The sequence below is a fragment of the Physeter macrocephalus genome, chromosome 16 (assembly GCF_002837175.3).
Source record: "Physeter macrocephalus isolate SW-GA chromosome 16, ASM283717v5, whole genome shotgun sequence".
Classification (NCBI taxonomy): Eukaryota; Metazoa; Chordata; class Mammalia; order Artiodactyla; family Physeteridae; genus Physeter; species Physeter macrocephalus.
The window spans coordinates 66,461,372-66,479,595 of record NC_041229.1 but is presented as its reverse complement, the minus strand read 5'-3'; the positions used below and the strand labels follow the sequence as shown (position 1 = coordinate 66,479,595).

The window sequence follows — 18,224 nt, the reverse complement described above, 5'->3', positions numbered from 1 at the left end:
CCGGCGCGCCCGGAGCCGGTGCCCCGCAATGGGAGAGGCCCCACCAGTGAGAGGCCCGCGTACCGCAAAAAAAAAAAAAAAAAAAAAAAAAAAGAAATTCAAGAAGTTGATGAAGTGGTGGCCAGGAGAGTTATCTAGAAGACTGTGAGCCCTGGGAAGGCAGGGGCTTTGTCCTGTTTACTTCTGTATCAACACGGGGTCGGTGCTTAGTAGTTGAATGAACAGGTTTAACAGATGAAAGCTGTATGGCCAAGGAGTAAGCTGGAGATTATAAACAGAAGCAGCAGTCCTTGAAGATAAGATCCAGCAGAGAGCTACAAATACGTAGGTGAGTTTTACTTGCTTGAAAAAATGGTCCTCTTTGTGTTTTTCTTGCCTTCATTCGTTCATCTACATTATTGAGCACCTACTGTTTGCTGGGCTGTATACCAGGTATCTTTACATCTCTTATTTCCTAATTTTATAAAACTGAGAAGTAGGTTTTTTTTTTTTTTTTTTTTTTGGCTGCATTGGGTCTTTGTTGCAGTACACGGGCTCAGTAGTTGTGGCACACAGGCCCTAGAGTGTGCGGGCTTCAGTAGTTGCAGTGCATGGGCTCAGTAGTTGTGGCATGTGGGCTCTAGGGCACACGGGCTTCAGTAGTTGCAGCACACGAGCTCAGCAGTTGTGGCTCGCGGACTCTAGAGCGCAGGCTCAGTAGTCGTGGAGCACGGACTTAGTTGCTCCGTGGCATGTGGGATCTTCCCGGACCAGGGATCGAGCCCACAGCCCCTGCATTGGCAGGCGGATTCTTAACCACTGCGCCACCAGGGATGTCCCGGAAGTAGGTATTATTTTACAGATGAGGACCCTGGAGTTTAGAGAAGTTAAATCGGACTCTAGAGCGCAGGCCCAGTAGTCGTGGAGCACGGGCTTAGTTGCTCCGTGGCATGTGGGATCTTCCCGGACCAGGGATCGAGCCCACAGCCCCTGCATTGGCAGGCGGATTCTTAACCACTGCGCCACCAGGGATGTCCCGGAAGTAGGTATTATTTTACAGATGAGGACCCTGGAGTTTAGAGAAGTTAAATTCCCAAAGTCATGGTAGATGGTTGAATGGTAAAATGGGTTCCTATTCCTCTGAAACCAGATATAAACTGGCCTTTTCAATAAAAAGATATATTTCTGATAGAAAAAGTCATGGAAGTTTGCAGCCATAATTTGAGGTGGTTTTGAAGAAGTTATCGTGAACCTTCCACCACCTGGTTCCATTCCTGTCATTTATACCAAGAGTCATTGAACACCCCCCACCAAATGTTCAAAATGAAGACTCAGAATCACAAAAGGACCACTGCATGGCCGTAAACACAGGGCTCTTTCCCTCCCAAGAATGGCAGAGCCCCTTGGGGGTCACTGGGAGAGGCTATCAGGGTTAGGAAACTGTGGAATCTCTCACCCAATTTCTTCTGCTCTCGCCACTGGTCGGGTGTGAGACCCATGCCCCTGAAGGGGGACGTTCTAAACCACCGAGGAGGAACATTTTAAGTGGGTGGCAGGCACCTGTATCTGAAGTTTGGCCACTGACACATTTCAATGATGTGATGTGGAAAATACAGCCACAGTCTGAATTTTCCATAGTCTCATAATTCATGGCCTCCCAGAAGAGGAAGCAGGTACTAAAAGCAGAGAGAGCCCACTGCCTGGTGAGTAGCAGTCAGGGTGGAGAAACATATGGCCTCTCAGACTAAGGAGGCCTGCTCCCCAGGCCAGTGGGTCCCTGGTGGCTCAAATTGGCCAGGGGCCAACAGACTCCATCCCTCTCAGGCCCTGCAAGAAGCAGGCCTTACGGTCAGCCTCCCATCCCCCTCCCAGTAGCCTTTTGCTTTTCCCATTGCTTTGGGGTCCTGTTTTTTCCCCATGATGTCTGCAGGGACCTCCTTCCCCAGGGAGAACACACGCCCTGCAGAAAGGCTAAATCAAAGTCATGCTCGGTGCCTGCCTTGGTGGAGCTGTTCCCCTCCCTGACAGCTTTGCTAGGGTTTGGAGGGTGAGAGAAAGGCAAAAGAACTAATATTCATCGAGCATCTACTATGTGCCAGGTACTGTGGACCATTTCATAGAAGTGATTTTCCTTAACTCTAACCAAACCCACCTACCTACCAGCCCTGCTTTAAAGATGCGGAAGCAGAGTGACTTGCCAAGGTTGTACAGCTAGTAAGTGGCAGAGTTAGGATCTGGAAATAGGTCTGTCTTACTCCAAAGCCTAGCTTTCTTCTACCATACACTACTTTACAAAAGGGGCAGATGGGAAGGTCACTAATAGTAACTGAAGGTCTGGTCCAGGCCATGATATGTGGACACACGTATCGCCGTTCATCTTCCTAGCAACGTGATTGGTTCGGGTTTGTCATTCCCATTTTTCAGATGAGGAAACTGCAGCCCAGTGATGTTAAATGACTTACCCAGCAAGGAGTGTTGAGAAGGAGGCGGACCTGGGGGCTCACCATAGGGGTAGTGTGTCCCTTTTATAGCCCGTGGCCGTGGTCTCGGCTTGGAGAGCTGGAGCAGACCCGGTGATGGGGGTGGATTCCTGGGCACCGGCACCTCGGCAGGCAGCGCTGGGGCCATCATGATGATGGGTGGCTCCAGGGTGTCTGGGGCAGAAAACCTAGGTGTGCCCAGACCACTCTCCCTAGACCACCACGGCCCACGGCCTCCCCCTTAGAGCTGTAGCTTTCTGTGTCCCCTGCCAGTGCATGAAGATGAAGCAAAATAAGATGAGGCCACTTGTGAGCAGAACGAGGTCAGAGCGTGTGTTTTTCATCGACGGAAACATATTAAGGCTTTTTCCAAGCTCATTAGCACAAATGGCTCGACTTGGAAGGTTTAACAATTCCACAAGCCCCTTTTTCAGTCCTCACTGTGGTGAACTTTGTGGGGATTGTTGGGGGGAGGGAAAGCATAATTGCTGACAGCAGGAAAGGGGCCAGGACCAAGGGCTTTAGAAACCCATCTGAGGCCCAGGGGGGATGCCAGCCTGCTTTCCCATCCAATGGCCTGGCAGTTGCCTGGGGAAGTGACTTTTTTTGCATGGGCGGGGACAACTTTGTTTCTGTTTTCTGTTACTTTACATTTTCTTCATCTTTTTTTCTTTTTTCTTTTAAAGAACTTGAAGGAATCCTTTGAGATGTATCTTTTAAAGAGGGTGCTAGATGGGAGGCACTAAAGGAGTGGCCCTTAACCTTGGACATGCATTAGAATCACCTTCTTAACCTGGATAGAACTCATGGAAAAGAAGCGTACTTTGATTTTCACCGACTTTTAAATTAAAGTGGCACTTCCTTCAATCTTGAAAGTAGGCAACAAACCACAGTATCATTAGCAGTTCCCTTGTTACCGGTAGCAGTCAGGCATATTTTTGTGCTCTCTCAGCACTGTTGCAAATGACTTGAAACAGCATTTACACTCATCACTACTTAGAAATTAAGGTTATTGTCAGACCAGCCAGTAGGTCTTACTGCTTAGTGTGTTAATAAAGAAGCCCATAAAACACTGTGTCTCAAAATATTTTGATAACTGTATTTCAGTGCAATCATTTTCCTTTGTAGTCTTGTGTGTTTTCCTTTATTTACCTAATGCATTATTCTGAGACGGGATCTGTAGGCTTTGTTAAGCTGTCATAGGAGTCCACGGCGTGAAAAATGTTAAGACCCCCTGTTTTTAAAAAGGCCAGGGGCCAGTGCCCACACTGGGGCCTCTTAGTCGTTCAGAGTTAGACGTGGCCTCCCTGGCAGAGGGAAGGTTGTTGAAGGGGATCTGTCCGTTGCATTCCCTGGGGTGGGATCGCCCCCACTGTGGATGGGACGTGACCTCCAGACCCCAGTAATGCCAGCCTCCGTTCAGGTATTTGAAGCCTAAGGGCTCCGCAGACCTGTTCGCAGGAAACTGAAGTTTGAAAACATTCTGATCACCGGCTTTGTGGGGCTCTTGAAAATGCAGGGTCAGGGTCCATGTCAGAGTTGGAATGTGCAGGTGGTCCCAGATCTGCCGTTTGACACCAGGTGGGAAGCCTGCAGACCCTTGCAGCTTAGGGCTCCGGTGGAGGCGAGTCTTCCTCTGGGGAGGCTCGAGGCCCTGGCTGGGGCTTGGCAGCCTGAGCCACCTCCTGACGTGTCTCTGGACTTCCGCCTCCCTCTGAGGTCTTTTTCACCAGTGGATCAGCTTAGGGACACAGACAGGACGTCCCACTGGAGATTTTTGATGTTTTGGGAGGGATATGCACCCCCCCCATAGTCTGTTCTTCCTTGGAGAAGACTTGACCCGCTGTCCTGCAGACTCAGCCCCGAGCCGCTGGGATGGACAAAGAAGAGAAGGAAGACGAGCTAGTCTTCACCACCCCCAGTTCTCTCCAGCACGCGCACCTCGGGACCGAGCCTCAGAATGCTTTCCTCTGAGAAACTGGATCTTACGTAGGCATCCTCTCCAAGAGCTAAGAGTGTTTTGGGACATGACACATTCATGACTTTCTTCCCAAGGCAAAGGAAAAACAATTTGAAGGGGTTGGGTTAGGCGGAGTCAGCTCTCTAACTCATGTGAAAAGAGTAAAAAGAAACCAAGTGAGTAAATATGGAGAAACTCCATCTATCCCCAGTGATGGAGGGAGGGTCTTAAATAGAATCCAAATGTAACTGAGCAGTAAAAACAATCTCAGAGCCTACTAGCTTACTTACTGGAAAGCCTAAGCAGTCACTCATACCCTGCCCCTGAAACCTACTCTGTTCCTACTTCATCTCCTGCATTATCCTTTCCTGTGAATGAATGAAGGAATCACACGATCGTGTGAAACATACCAGGCTTAGCTGGGTGCAGGTAAATGTGAAGGTGGTTTAAGTTTCATCCCGGTAATTGCTTTGTTTGAAAGCGAGGCGATTTCACTAGGGCCTGTATGAGGAGTTGTGTGAGGGTGGGGACACAGATCTCTGGTCCCCACAGGCCCTGAGTGGATCCTGCCCACTACAGCCCCCTGCGAGCATCCTCCTCGCCTGTGACCGGCACTGGCCGTGGCCTCCCCCAGTCAACAGGCGCATGGAGGCCCAGAACACCTCTGCCACGGCAATGGCTCGCTGCCCTCCATGGCTGAACGTTATTTGTCTGGGGCAGATGCCAGCACCGAGGGGACTTCTGATTCTGGTTGCAAGTGTCCCAAAAAGTGGCCAAGGCCCCAGCAGAATTGGAGGCAAGGGGATACAGAATGTGCATGGAGACGTGAGCCACACAGCAATTTCAGCCCTGAACCAGGAAAGGAGGAAGAGGAAGGTGGTGGAGATTTGCCCAAGGTGGCTGAATCTGTGGCTGAGGGGACAGCAGAGGCAGCGCTGTGGACCAGCGCCAAGGAGCTGGTAGAAACGAGAACCGAGACGCGCCTTCCCATAGACACTCCTGTCATGACTCCTGGGAGACCTCCCATGACACCCAGATCCCTCTCCCTGGGAGAGCCCATCCTCTGCTCCAGGGAGGGCTGCTCACACTTCCCCGAAGGCATCTCCTCCTGTGTCTCCTTCGAGGCCCCTGACACAGTGGAGTCCAGGGGCGCCCCTGTCTCCTGGGACACAGCACAGCCCTGGAGGACCCACCATCACGTCCCAGATGTTGCTTCCGGTGGCCATTCATTGCTCAGAATGTTTCTGTTAAAAGAGAGACGGTATAAGGCCCTTGCCGTGGACTTCCCTGCCAGTACCGCGGGGGCCAGGCTGGGATGGAAGGGTGGCCTCTACCTCAGAGACCAGCCAGGACCACAGGGAGCACTGCCAGCAGCTACTTTGGAGACTCACCGTCAACAAGCGTTGATATTTTATGAAAAATCATTTGGATTCATAGGAATTCTAGCTCTGCTGGACTCTTGAACAGTGAGGGCAGATGTCCAGCCAAGGAAAATGACATCAAACCTGTCTGGCTTGGAGAGCAGCCAAGAAGACCAAGGAGGCCATAGCCTGGCCGAGGCCGGAGAGGGTCAGAGTGAATCAGCCACCAAGCAGGTGACCAAGCAGAGGGATATGGAGTCAGCCTCGCTCTAAACAACTGCCCGACACTGCTGAGGACACAGCCTGCCATGCTTCCTGTCTGCCTGCCAGCAGGGGAGTGAGCCCTGTATAGACACCGGCATTACCCACTGAGCCGTGAGATCATCACCAGGGTGCCAGGCGGGAAGACTGGCAAGGCAAAGGGCAAATTTGGGATGTACTGTGCTCGGGTGATCTGTTACCCCAGTCTCCCTGGTATAAAACAATCATTTGTTACACTCGTGGATTAGGGGCTAGGAATTTGGACAAGGTTCAGTGAGATGGTTCATATCTGCTCCAGAGTCTGAGAGCTCTGACTTGAAGCCGGGGTGACTCAGTGGCTAAGGCTGGAATCATCTAGAAGCTCTTCATTCTCATGCTTCTGGCTGTCACCTGGGACATTAGCTGGTGCTGCGGCCTCTCCACAGCCTGGGCATCCTCCTAGCATGGAGCCTTGGTTCAGAGGGCAAGCATCTGAAAAGGGAAAGAGCCAGGCAGAAGCTGTGTTGCCTTTCATGACCTAGCCTTGAAAGTCATGCAGCATCACTGTATCAGATTCATTAAAAGTGAGCCTAGGGACTTCCCTGGTGGCACAGTGGTTGAGAATCCGCCTGCCAATGCAGAGGACATGGATTCGATCCCTGGTCTGGGAAGATCCCACATGCCGCAGAGCAGCGAAGCCCGTGCGCCACAGCTGCTGAGCCTGCGCTCTAGAGCCCGCGAGCCACAACTCCTGAAGCCCGCGCGCCTAGAGCCCGTGCTCCACAACAAGAGAAGCCACCGCATTGAGAAGCCCGCGCACTGCAACGAAGAGTAGCCTCCGCTCGCCGCAACTAGAGAAAGCCTGCGCACAGCAACGAAGACCCAGTGCAGCCAAAAATAAAATTAATGAATTTTTAAAAAAAGTGAGCCTAGGTGCTCTCCTGGGTTGGGTGGGATAGTTGAGGGACTGCCCTTTCAGTCCCCCCAACTACCTATTTCAAAAAACAATCCAAAGATGCTATAAGTGCTCTGGTGAGAGGAGGCCAGTGACTCAAGTGAAGGTCTCAGAGGGCTTTGGGAATTGAGGCACGTCCCGCCTGGGGTGGCCTAGAGACACAAATGACCAACCAGCCACCGGTCACCTTGGCTGCTGCTGGACGGGGTCACTCCTCAGAGAGAAAAACCAATTACAGACACTTGAAGCCTCCACAGTTTGAATCTTGGCTTTCCCAGTGTCAGTCTTGGCAAGTCTTATAAATGCCTGTTGGTCTTTGTAGTCCAAACGTATTCCTCTCTTCACCCGGCTTTCACTGGGGTGGATACTGAGGGCCAGGGGCACCCAGGAGACAGGCCCTCGCTGCCCAGTGGGGAGGGTCAGGGATGTGTCTGAGGAGGACACATTGTGTTGCTCCTTAAAGATGAATTGGCAGAGCGGGGAAGTGAGGGCATTCTAGAAGCAGTGACCAAAATTGGGTCTTGGGGAGGTCAGGAAATTGGACTGGAAAGCAGGTTGGGAACCGACCATGAAGGGCTCTGTGTGCCGTGCAGAGATTGGACTCGGGTCATTGTAGGCAGAGAAGGTGGGAAGACAGTGAGTTACAGGATGGAGTGTCCTCAGGGTGAAGGTCTCACCGGGACTCACAACCTGGGTGAATTTGCTAGGACCCTTGAGCCCTGCAGATCCAGACACTGGACGTCCTGGGCCCTCTTGTGAACTGAACTCAGACCTCACTGATGTGTAGGTTATTAGTTTGCATGGGTGAGGAACATCTCTTTCCAGTGGCAGGAATGTTGGCACCCCATCCAGGACACCCCCCATCTGGTGTCAGGGTCTTGAGGAGCCAGGTTGGTTGTCTGAGGGTTGCTGGGGGAGTGAGAATTCCAGCTAAGGGGGCAGTTCACGGTTCCAGGTGCTGCCTGGTGCAGGCAGAGAGCAACCCGTGCCGGAACCTCAGGCCTCCGTCTCTCAGGTCACAGGGGGACATACCTGTTTTTCATGCACTTCTCCCCTTGTCACACTTTGTTATTATGCCACCATCACAGATGCAGTCTGGATGTTCCCTGGGCCTGGAGGGCCGCCTGTCTCCTCCAATTTGGCAATGATTGAATTAGTGCAACCTCAGCTTCCTCCAGGGCCCCTCTGCTGGAGCAGCTTTCAGAACAATTACGGTTAGGCTCCTGATGACTTGGGCAGCAGGTATCTTCTGCACCAACTGTGTCCCGTGTGTATTTGGTGAAGGTCAGACCTTCAAAGTCTGCCTTTGGAATGGGAGGTAGGGGCCGTGCAGACTCAGAGCCTCAGAAACGTGGATGGGGACAGGGTAGAGGGCTCACTCCACTGCTTCTAACCTAGGCGGTGACAACACTCAATTGGTTAGACACAGATTGGGCACGTGAATAAGTGTTTTTTGGAATTAAATATGGGTATAAATTCCCCAGAGGCAACATGGCTCAGGCTAAAAGAGTGTGCTGGGAAGTTCCGTGAGTGTGGGGCTGGCTGTCTCTGTGGCCTGTCTGTGGGACAGGCTTTAGTCTGGAGCACCCCTCTCCATCCATGAGGACCTGTGGGTGTGATGGTCTCCTCAGAGGGCCCGAGGTCTGGGCTGGGGGGCAGAGAACTCCAGGACCGTGTCCTGAGCGATGTGGGCACCGAAGGCTCGGGGGTATGGTTCTCCACGCCTGGTGTGCTGAGCCCAGCTGGGGCCACATTTTCCTCTTTCACGGGCTGTGTGACTGGGGAAGAGGTATTGGTGGGGGCAGCCCCGGAGCCCCAGGCCTTTGCAGATGTTGGGACTTTAGGATAACGATAGTTGGCGTCGGCTCCTGGCTCTGGCCTGGGTTTTTCCATCGGGTGATCCCTGCAGCGTGGGTCAGGCCACAACCCTGGGTGAGGTTTGCAGCTCAGGCTGAGAGTTTCCAGGGCAGCATCGAGGAGAGGCTGGGGGCACCCTGCTGTGTTCGAGACAAGTGTGCCTGAGTGTCACAGCTCCTGCGATTGGCCTGGTCTTAAGGTCAAAAAAGGACTCCGAGGAACAGGGAAAGCTGACTTGGAGATCCCATAGGAGGAAGGCGAGGCCGCCAGCTGCTGCTCTCAGCACCGCTCCCAGCCCTCTGGGTACCTGCACCAGGGCCCAGCCTTGGAGACCCTGCCCTCCCTTGCAGGCAGAGCTGGCAGCTCCCAGGCTCCTCCAGAGGCCTCCTGCCCCACACTTCTCCCTCCTGCCCCATGGCCTGGGCCCCCAGGCTGCCTGCTCCCTGGGATCTGCCCTTTTCTCCCTAGAGCTGGGTCGGGGTCAGATGGAACTCTTGGGCTGAGTGCCCCGCCTTACCACTTCTTACCCATGACCTTGGCAAGTGACCTCACTGCCTTGGTCTGTAAAGTTGGGCTTCTCTTGCTCACCTTGGAAGAGGATGAGATGAGATGAGCGATGCCAAACGCCTAGCACCCAGGGTGATTGAATCGTGTGTCTCCTGGCCGCTTGCATGCCCTCTTGTAATTGGGCATCCCTGGGCCCCCCTTGTACTTCTGTGCACCTGTCCTCCTCCCTCCTGTCTCCCCACAGCAGAGGGCTCCAGGGTGAAGCAGGAGGTTGTCTTGTGGTGATGGATGGAGAGCCCTGGCTGGACCTGACATTCTGGGTCTTTTCAGTAGGACAGGTATTCACTATAGAATGAGATCTACTGGCCTGAACTTAAGCTCAGAAGCTTACTCAAGGCTTCCCACGGTCACCTTTTGAGCTCCTGCAGTGAGTTAAGAGCGCAGACAGAGGTGTGCCCTGGGGGTTGAGTCCTGGGGGCCCGGCACTGTTCCAAGAGCATGCACATTTTATCTCTTTTCATCTGTCCAACAGTCTCTTGAGGTTTCTCGTTTTACAGACAAATCGAGGCACAGAGAGGCTCAGTAATTTGCCCAAGGTCACCCAGCTTGTAAGTGAACCCGTATTCAATTCCAGGCTTGGGCCCCAAAGCCTGCAGCCCACCCTCACGCCAACCCCAGGTACACTGGTGCCACGTGGCCTTGAGGGGCTGGAGGACATGGAGTAACCAGAGTGCGTTGAGTGCAGCGACAGGGCCCGGAGAGGGAGGTGTGAGGGTGTGTGCTCCCAGAGTGCCCGGGACTTTCCCAGTGTTGGCACTGCAGGGCCCGCATCCCAGGAAGCCCCCCAGTTCTGGGCAGGTCAGGACGGTTGGTGCCCACAGTCTGCTCAGGAGGGCCGGGGCTCAGAGAACAGCCCCACGTCTGGGAGGGACATTTGTTTATCTCAGGCTGTACCATCCCCGCATCCCAGGAGCACTCAGGGCCCGGCACCACCACTGCACACCTGGGGCCAGGAGAAGACCATCCATCCAAACTCTGTAACCAGAGCGTGGGCCTGGGGCCAACAACTTGCTGGTTGAAAGTTTCTGGGCTCAGCGCAGAAACCTTGTCCCAGTCCCTGGGGTAAAAATCCTTCAGAATGTGCCGTGTCTCCCCCCGCCCCCCCACCCCCCACCGACCCCATCCCCTCTGTCATACCCCCGGCCCTGACCCGGAGGGAGACTTGATGTGTGTGGAAGGTCCGAAACAGAGGAGATTTGGCCGCAGGCTTGTTGGGAGCGGCGGGTGTCAAATTCCTAGGGCTGCCAGAATAAAACACTGCAAGCTAGGTGACAAGGTGACCCAACAGAAATGTGTTGTCTCACAGCTCTGGAGGCTGGAGGTCTGAAGTCGAGCTGTTGGCCGAGGTGGGTCCTCTGAGGGCTGTGAGGGAACAGCTTGTAGATCTTCTCTCTGTTCTTCACAACGTCTTCCTTCCAGCAATGTCTGTCTCTGTGTCCAAATTTCCCCTTTTCATAAAGACACCAGGTGTATCGGTCTAGGGCCCACCCTAATCACCTCATCTTAAGTAATTATATCTGCAATGATCCTATTTCTAAATACGGTCACATTCTGAGGTATGCCGACTGAAAAAAAAAAAAAAAAAAAAAAAAAAAAGCACAACCTGCAAGTTGAGAGTTATGTCTTATTCGGTGGACATTCTGAGGACTTCAAGCCCGGAAGAGAGGACTCTCAGATCACTCTGAGGGACTGTTCCGAAGAGGCAAGTGGGGGGAGCCAGGTTTTTGTAACAAAGGCCAGGTAGTTAGGACATCAAAAGATTACTATTAATTAAAGAAAACCAGCTATCTCAAGTTAGGGAAGTTAGCACTTTTCTGTGTATGGGAAGATGCAAGAGTCTGGGCTCACTGAAATCATTCCTTTGATGTGCACCTCAGCTGTCTGGGGCCAGTACCCTGCTTTTCTCCATTCTGAATTCCCCCGGGGTGTACAGTTGGGGGTGACTGCAATGGCTGAGGGCTTGGCAGTGGGCAGCCCCTTTGCTTTGTCTCTATCCCGAGTTCCCTCAGGGCTCATGGTTCGGGGCAGCTGTAATGTGATGGCTTGATGGCTGCAACATCCTTTGTTTACTGATATGGCAGGCAACCTTTTTCATTCACAGGTACTGGGAATCAGGGCTTCGACATATGAATTTGGGGGGAGCGTAAGTCAACCTGTACCTGGGTATTCAGAGGCAACAGGGTGTGGTGGGAGGTCAGTGAGCCTCAGCTTGGGGGTCTGATGGACTTGGGTTTACATCTTAGTGTTTCCAACTCCACTGATGACCTTGGGCTCTGAGCCTCAGTTTACTTATCTGCAAAGTGGAGATCGGTCTTTGGCTCATCTATGTATATTTAACTGAATGGCAACTCTGTGCCAGGCACATGCTGGGGGATGTGAAGTGACCTCACGGGGCTGTGAGGATAGAGAGAGCCATGGAAGCCCAAGCAGGTGCTGGCACGCAGCAGGTGCTCTCTGAACCTTCCCTGCTGCAGGGGGTGTAGCTCCAAGGGCCAGCGAGTTTCAGCTGGTGGAGGTCCCCTGGGCCTTCATTTCATGTGCCCTGGCTGGTTCCCCTGAAGATGGGCTTGAGAGGAGCCTATGGAAAGCCCCAGCCCTGGCAGGGGCCCCCCTGGTGGCCTCCTCCTTTAGGCCTCTCGATATAAGAATGTCTGGATTCCCGGGGACCATGGACAACATGTCCCGGCCAGTGTGAGAAGCGAAGTGTGGCAGCAGGAGGGCCACAGAGAAGCTGAGCTCCCCCACCGCTCGCCACACAGAAGCTGAGGAAAGCCTCGCGGGGTTCCTGTGCTGTTTTCTCCCCATTCCTTGGCCTCCCCTGATAAACTCTGAAATGGAAGATCAAAGACGCAGAATGGCTCCTTTGCCATTTTCCAGTATTTCATGGTGGTGTCGAAGTGCCAGGGCCATTTCCCGGCCTAGCATCCTGCCAAATCTCCAGCGTGTTCTCTGCCGGCCCTGCCTCCCCGCCGGCCTCTGAGCAGAGTGCTGTGCGGAGCGCCTTCTAAACATAGCTCCGTCCTCAGAACAACAAAGCTCCCGTCCTCTGAATGCCTTCGGCCCTGACGGCAGGCCTCTAGGCTGTTTGTCTGCCTTCCCCACCAGGATGGGAGGGAGGAGCGGGGACAGACAGCGAGTGGCCAGGACCGGGGGAGCCTCCGAAGAAGCTGGTTCTAAGTGACCCAGCTTTGAGGCCCAGATGCCCACGGGCCGTGGTCTTGGCCCTGAGTCTCCGGGGATGTGTGGGGCCTGGGGCCTTGTCCCAGGAGGGCTCTGCTAAGCTGGGACTGAGGCACAGGAGACTGGTTGGCGCTGAAGGGAGAGAGGTGATCCTCCCAGGAGGGGAGATGGAAGGATCCTGTCTTTAGGGTCAGACCCACTGGCTTGGACTCACAACGCCACGTCTGGGCTGAGTGACCCTGGACAGATCCTTCACCTTAAATCTGTTTCCACATCTGGGAAGTGTGGGTACTAAGGCCCGCGTTGGGGGGATTCAGGAGGACTGGTGCTGAGTGGCAGCAGCAGTGACCCGGCCGTGCCTGGGCCTGGTGCCAGAACACCGCGGGCAGCTGGTGTAGGCTCAGCTTGTCATCTCACCCCAGCATCTCATCCTACCTGCTCCGTGGTGCTCACATGACCCCTTCATTTTTTTCTTTTCTTTCTTTCTTTTTTAAAAAATTTTTGGCATTCTCACAGCCCGGTGAGATAGGTCACAGCTATGAAGTGGCAAAACCAGAATTCAGTTTCTGCTCTTTTGGCCTCTAGGGGTTCTTTACACTTTGATGTTCCAAGGTTTCCAGTATGATCACAATTCTCAAAGAGCATCTCTAGCATTTCTAGCTGCTGGGAATGCACATCCACAATAAGCGAGCTGGCAGACCGTTAACACAGAAGCACCGAGCTTTCTTGGGGGTCAGTCATGCTGAACTAACCTGCCAGAGCCCCTGGCAGGTAGCAGAAACATGTCTGCAAAGGAAACCATTGCTTTAGTGTATCTGGATTTTTCAAAAGTGTTTGGCAAGGCTCCATGCCCCCAATTTTTCCATACCTAGAAAAAAATTGCTTCACTGTGACTTTGTAGGGAATGCTTTGTTCTGCGTAGGAGTCAGTTTAGGGAAAGGCAGATAGATATTCCTGAGGATGAACCTGTTCTTTGCTTGATGGAGAATTGTGAACAGCAGGGGCTCTTAGCTCATATCTTTTTTTTTTTTTTAATTTAATTTATTTGGCTGCCCCGGTCTTAGTTGCGGCACGTGGGATCTTCATTGCAGCATGCGGGATCTTTAGTTGCGGCATGCGAACTCTTAGCTGTGGCGTGTGGGATCTAGTTCCTTGACCAGGGATCGAACCCAGGCCCCCTGCACTGGGAGCGCGGACTCTTAGCCCCTGGACCACCAGGGAAGTCCGCCCCTGCCCCCACAGCTCATATCTTTTAAATTAAAGATCTGGAAGGGGAAGTATGTAGTAAAACTTCCAAGTCTACAGGATTCTTGGGGAATGAGAAGCCAAGTTAATGGAATGTGCATATTTTCTTGCTTTGGTTCCCAGATCAATGCTAACGGTCAGCATTTTGTTAGCCTGTTTGCCCCAGTAACATACAAGTGGTTTCATCCACTCAGCGGTATCCATCAGGTGCCCCCGCATGCCAGGCGCTGTGCTGGGTCCAGGCGTGTGTCACACGTATTGTTATTCTGCTTTACAGGAGTGAGATTACATGCTTCTTTCACTTGCTTGTTTTACTTACTGATGGATTGTAAACATCACAGTGCAAAGAACTACCTCATTCTTTTTAATGTCTGCCTGGTGCCATTTTCCCACGAAATGATTGTACAATAATTTAATCAGTCCCCTCTTATTGGGCATTTCCATTATTTCTGGATTACAAATATTATACTGATGTACAGCCTTAAACATCCCTGTACTTGGATATTTGCACATATGGATGAGTGTTTCTGAGGATAGCCACCTGGAGGGGGAATTACTGGGTCAAAGGATCTATGCATTTACATTTTTGATAGATGCTGATGAATTGCCTGCAAAGAACATCTACTTCAATTTTAATGACCCCCAAATTGCCATCTGGCAATGCTCAGTTTCTCAAATCCCTACCAACATGGGATATTATGCAATGTATTAGTTTCCTATTGCTGCTGTAACAGCTTACCATATATTTAGTGGTTTAAAAACAGGAATTTATTATCTTACAGTTCCATAAATCAGAAGTCCAACAGGAGTCTCACTGGACTGAAATCAAAGTATTGGCAGGGCTGTGCTTCTTCTGGAAGGTCTAGGAGAAATCCTGATCCTTGGCCCATGGCCCTTCCATAGTCAAAGCCAGTTAGGTCTGGATAACTGGGGATGAGGGTCTTTGCATGTGGCATTGCTCTGACACTGACCCTGCTGCTCCTTGCCACGTGCAAAGCCCTTACTATTACACTGGGTGCACCTGAATAATCCAGGCTTCTTTCCTTATGTCAGGTCAGCTGATTAACACCCTTAATTCCACCTGTGACTTTAATGTCCCCTTGCCATGTAACATGACATGTCCACAGCTTCGAGGGATGAGGGTGTGGACATTGGGGTCGGGGGTGGAGTATTCTGCCTACCACAGATAGTATCAAACTTCTTGTTTCTGTTCTAAGTGAAAACATGGTATCCTGCTCTTTTAAGTTGCATTTTCTTGATTATTGGTGAAATCGAACATCTTTTCTGCGTGAAGAGACAAAGCAGTTTCACTGGCTGTAAGTTGTCTGTTCATACCCTTCTCTCTTTTCTGCTGGGTTGCCTTTTTTTTTTTTTTTTTTTAATTGAATGATAAATTCTTTGAGGGCAAAGCCCTTCTCCTATTCACGTTTGCATCCCAATGCTTCAAAATGTGGCTGGGTTCAGAGAAGGGCCTTGATACCTGTGGGCCCTCTACCCCTCCCTCCCTCCCTCCTCCCCACCCCCCAGGCTCTTGCTATTCTGTTTTGGAAGAAATGTCAGGACGCTTCTGGCTTAACTGGCTGAGTTGATTGAGTCTGTCGAGGAAGGCGCGGTGGCTGAGTGCTTTACTTACAAACCTGTCGGCTTCTCAGGCTATTATGGACTCTGGGGTCACACAGACTGAGTGCCCTGCCCCCAGCTCAGCCCCTGAGTTGGGTGGCCCTTCCGCCCCTCTGAGACTCAGTTTTCTCACCAGTAAAAACAGCTGACCTTTTAGGGTTGCTGGGTTGGGAACAGGGACAAGATCGATTCCTTTTGGGAGGGCAGACCCTACTTGCTGAGCTGCTGCACCACCGTGGTGATGGAAACTTCGGGCAGAGCCGTGGGAGGGGGCTCGTGGGCTGAGATGAGTGGGACGCTGGGGAGACACAGAGAAGAGCAATTTTAGGTCATCTTGCAGGGTGGTGGGCAGTGTGCTCTCCTTTTGTTACTGAATCAAACTTGGGTCCACTTGCCTGCACACGCTAAAGCCAATCTACTGATGCTGGGTTGTGGTGAGCAAAGTGCAGCGTTTGTTGCAAGGCCAAGCAAGGAGTAAAGCTCAGAAGATCCCAACTCCCCGATGGCTTTCAGGGAAGGGTTTTTAAAGACAGGTCGAGGGAGAGAGTTGCACATGTGCGTGATGAGCTTGCGGACATTCTTCTGATGGTGGGAAGGTAACCGGGAGTCAACATCATCAGTCTTCTGGTTCCAGTTGCCTGGGGTCTGTGGGCTTGTGATCAGCATACAGTTAACTTCTTCCACCTGGTGGGGGTTTCAGTAACTGCAAAACAGCTCAAGGACATGTTTAAGGGCTAAACTATCACTGTTTTGTCTTGCCTGTTTTCCTTTGGTTCTGCATTTTCTCACTTCTCTGATTAAATTATTTCTTCAGAACTCAGGGAAGGCCTAGGAGGTTAAAAGTTTTTCTATAAACAAGAGACAGGCGGAGGACATGGGGTGGGGGTGAGGGTTTGTCCCAGGAAGGCCCTATTGGGTTCTGCTTGGTTACCCTTGGACACTTTTTGAGAAGTTACAGTAGAGATTTAAATTACTTTTCACTTATTCTGCGTGTCAGCCCTGGTCCCTTGTGGAGCCCCTGGTGAGCACAGAGCCTGGCACATGGGGGTGACTTGTATCACGTCTCCAGGTTGGCCTCTTCCCCGTCATCCCTCAGAGGGGCTGTGGGAAGCTGGTGTCCAGTGGGACTGATGGTCTTCCTGGCTGGGTGAGCCTTGCTTGGTGAACAGAGCATGACTGCATGCTCTGAGGTATGCCAGGCTGGGGGTCAGTGCCGGACGGGAGTTGCAACAGTCCTATGCAGAGGCCAAGCCTGCAGCTGCCCTGAACCAAATACCCATCTTCTCAGGCCTGCAGTGTTGGCCTGGGGACACCTGTCACTTCCCAGGGACAAAGCTTCATTCCCTAGGCTGCCTGGCCAGAGCCTCCCTGCTGACCCCCAGGCCTACACATATGCTCTGGCCCTGGGGGTCCCTAGAAGACCCCGTTCACAGTCTCCTGTCCATACCCATTAGCACTGGTGCCTCAGCTCACAGAGCAGAGGTAGGGACCAGCCAAGGCCACTTAGGCCAGGGCTTGCCCATCCAGGCCTTGCCCATCCAGGCCTTTCTGGGTCCGGCTCCACACTTGCTTTCAGCATGGAGCATGCCCAGGTCACAGCGGGGAGGCAGGTCCCTCCCTCCCCCAGACCCTTCCATAAGGTTTGCTGGGGCCCCAGAACACCTGCCTCAGGAGAGTTTCTCATCCGTCGGTCCTTGACGGCCGCATCTGGAGCCCTAGGCCCCCTCAGCCAAGGGCTGGTGGTGGAGAGGGTCCCCCTACCCTGAATAGCTGTTCTGTCTCGGGGGGGCCCCCTTGGCCTCTCTGAGCCTCAGTTTCCAGGTTGATAGCATGGGGAAAGTAATTTCTCCCTGCTGCTTGCTGGGGAAGCCACGAGGTAGATCGGGGACGTTGAGCCCGCTGGGGCTGGCACCATGACGGGTTGTCAGTGGTGGATCTTATGCCTGTCGCCTCTCCTGCCCTTCTCTGCCTCTGAAGCTGCCAGTTCCCAGGCCTGAGCCTGACAGCAGGCCTGGAGCTAAAGCAGCCCTGCTCCCGCCAGTGACTGGTGACTGCGGCCGGGCCACAGTGGCCTCTCTGGTGGCCTCCCTCTTCTGGGCCTCGGGCCTTGGGGTGGACAGATCCCTTCTCTCCCTTTCTCCTCCATTTGTCCAGCCGAGCAGGGCTGGCAGCCATGAGAAGGCACCTGGGCTGGAGGGCTGAGTGCCAGCTGCACCCTCCTCGGGTTTCAAAGCTGGCAGCTGCCTTTGCCAGGCAGCCCTAGACTCCAGACCAGGACCCTCAGGAGGCCCCCCGGCAGCCCCCCAGCTGCACAGCCTCTGCAGCACTTTCCTTCACTGTCAGCAGGGCCCTGCTGGGCCTGGACCCCAGCCCTTCCTGTGCAGCCACCTGGGCCTGGAACTCATTAGCTCTTCTTATTAAATCCAACTGCTCCTCGTTGAAGAATGGCTCTGAGTCTCTGTGCTCCCATCCCGGGTGTGTGACGGGGAGGGCTGCACGCAGACTCGATTGTGTGCACTGGGTGTGGCATCCTGCAGGGCAGAAGCCCAGGCGTGCGGGGTGGGTGAGGGCCCCCGCTAGCCTGGAGGGAGTGGATGCTGAAGTGAGACAGCCATGCGGGCCGGGGAGTAAGAGGAGTCTGGAGGCCATTCCTGTGGACTAAGACTGCGGGATAAAGTGGGGCTTGGCCCTTCCAGGGCGCCGCGGGTCAGCTGATCTGCCTTTCACTGATGAAGCTGCTCTCTCCCCTCCCCTCCCCTCCCCTCCCCTCCCCTCCCCTC

At 53.1% G+C, this 18,224-nt stretch overlaps 1 protein-coding gene across 1 annotated transcript in view; it reads left to right on the top strand.

Annotated features, from left to right (window-relative positions):
- Positions 1–18,224, top strand: part of DKK3 (dickkopf WNT signaling pathway inhibitor 3) — a 49,139-nt gene that overhangs the window by 25,499 nt on the left and 5,416 nt on the right. The gene's annotated exons all lie outside the window — the stretch shown is intronic.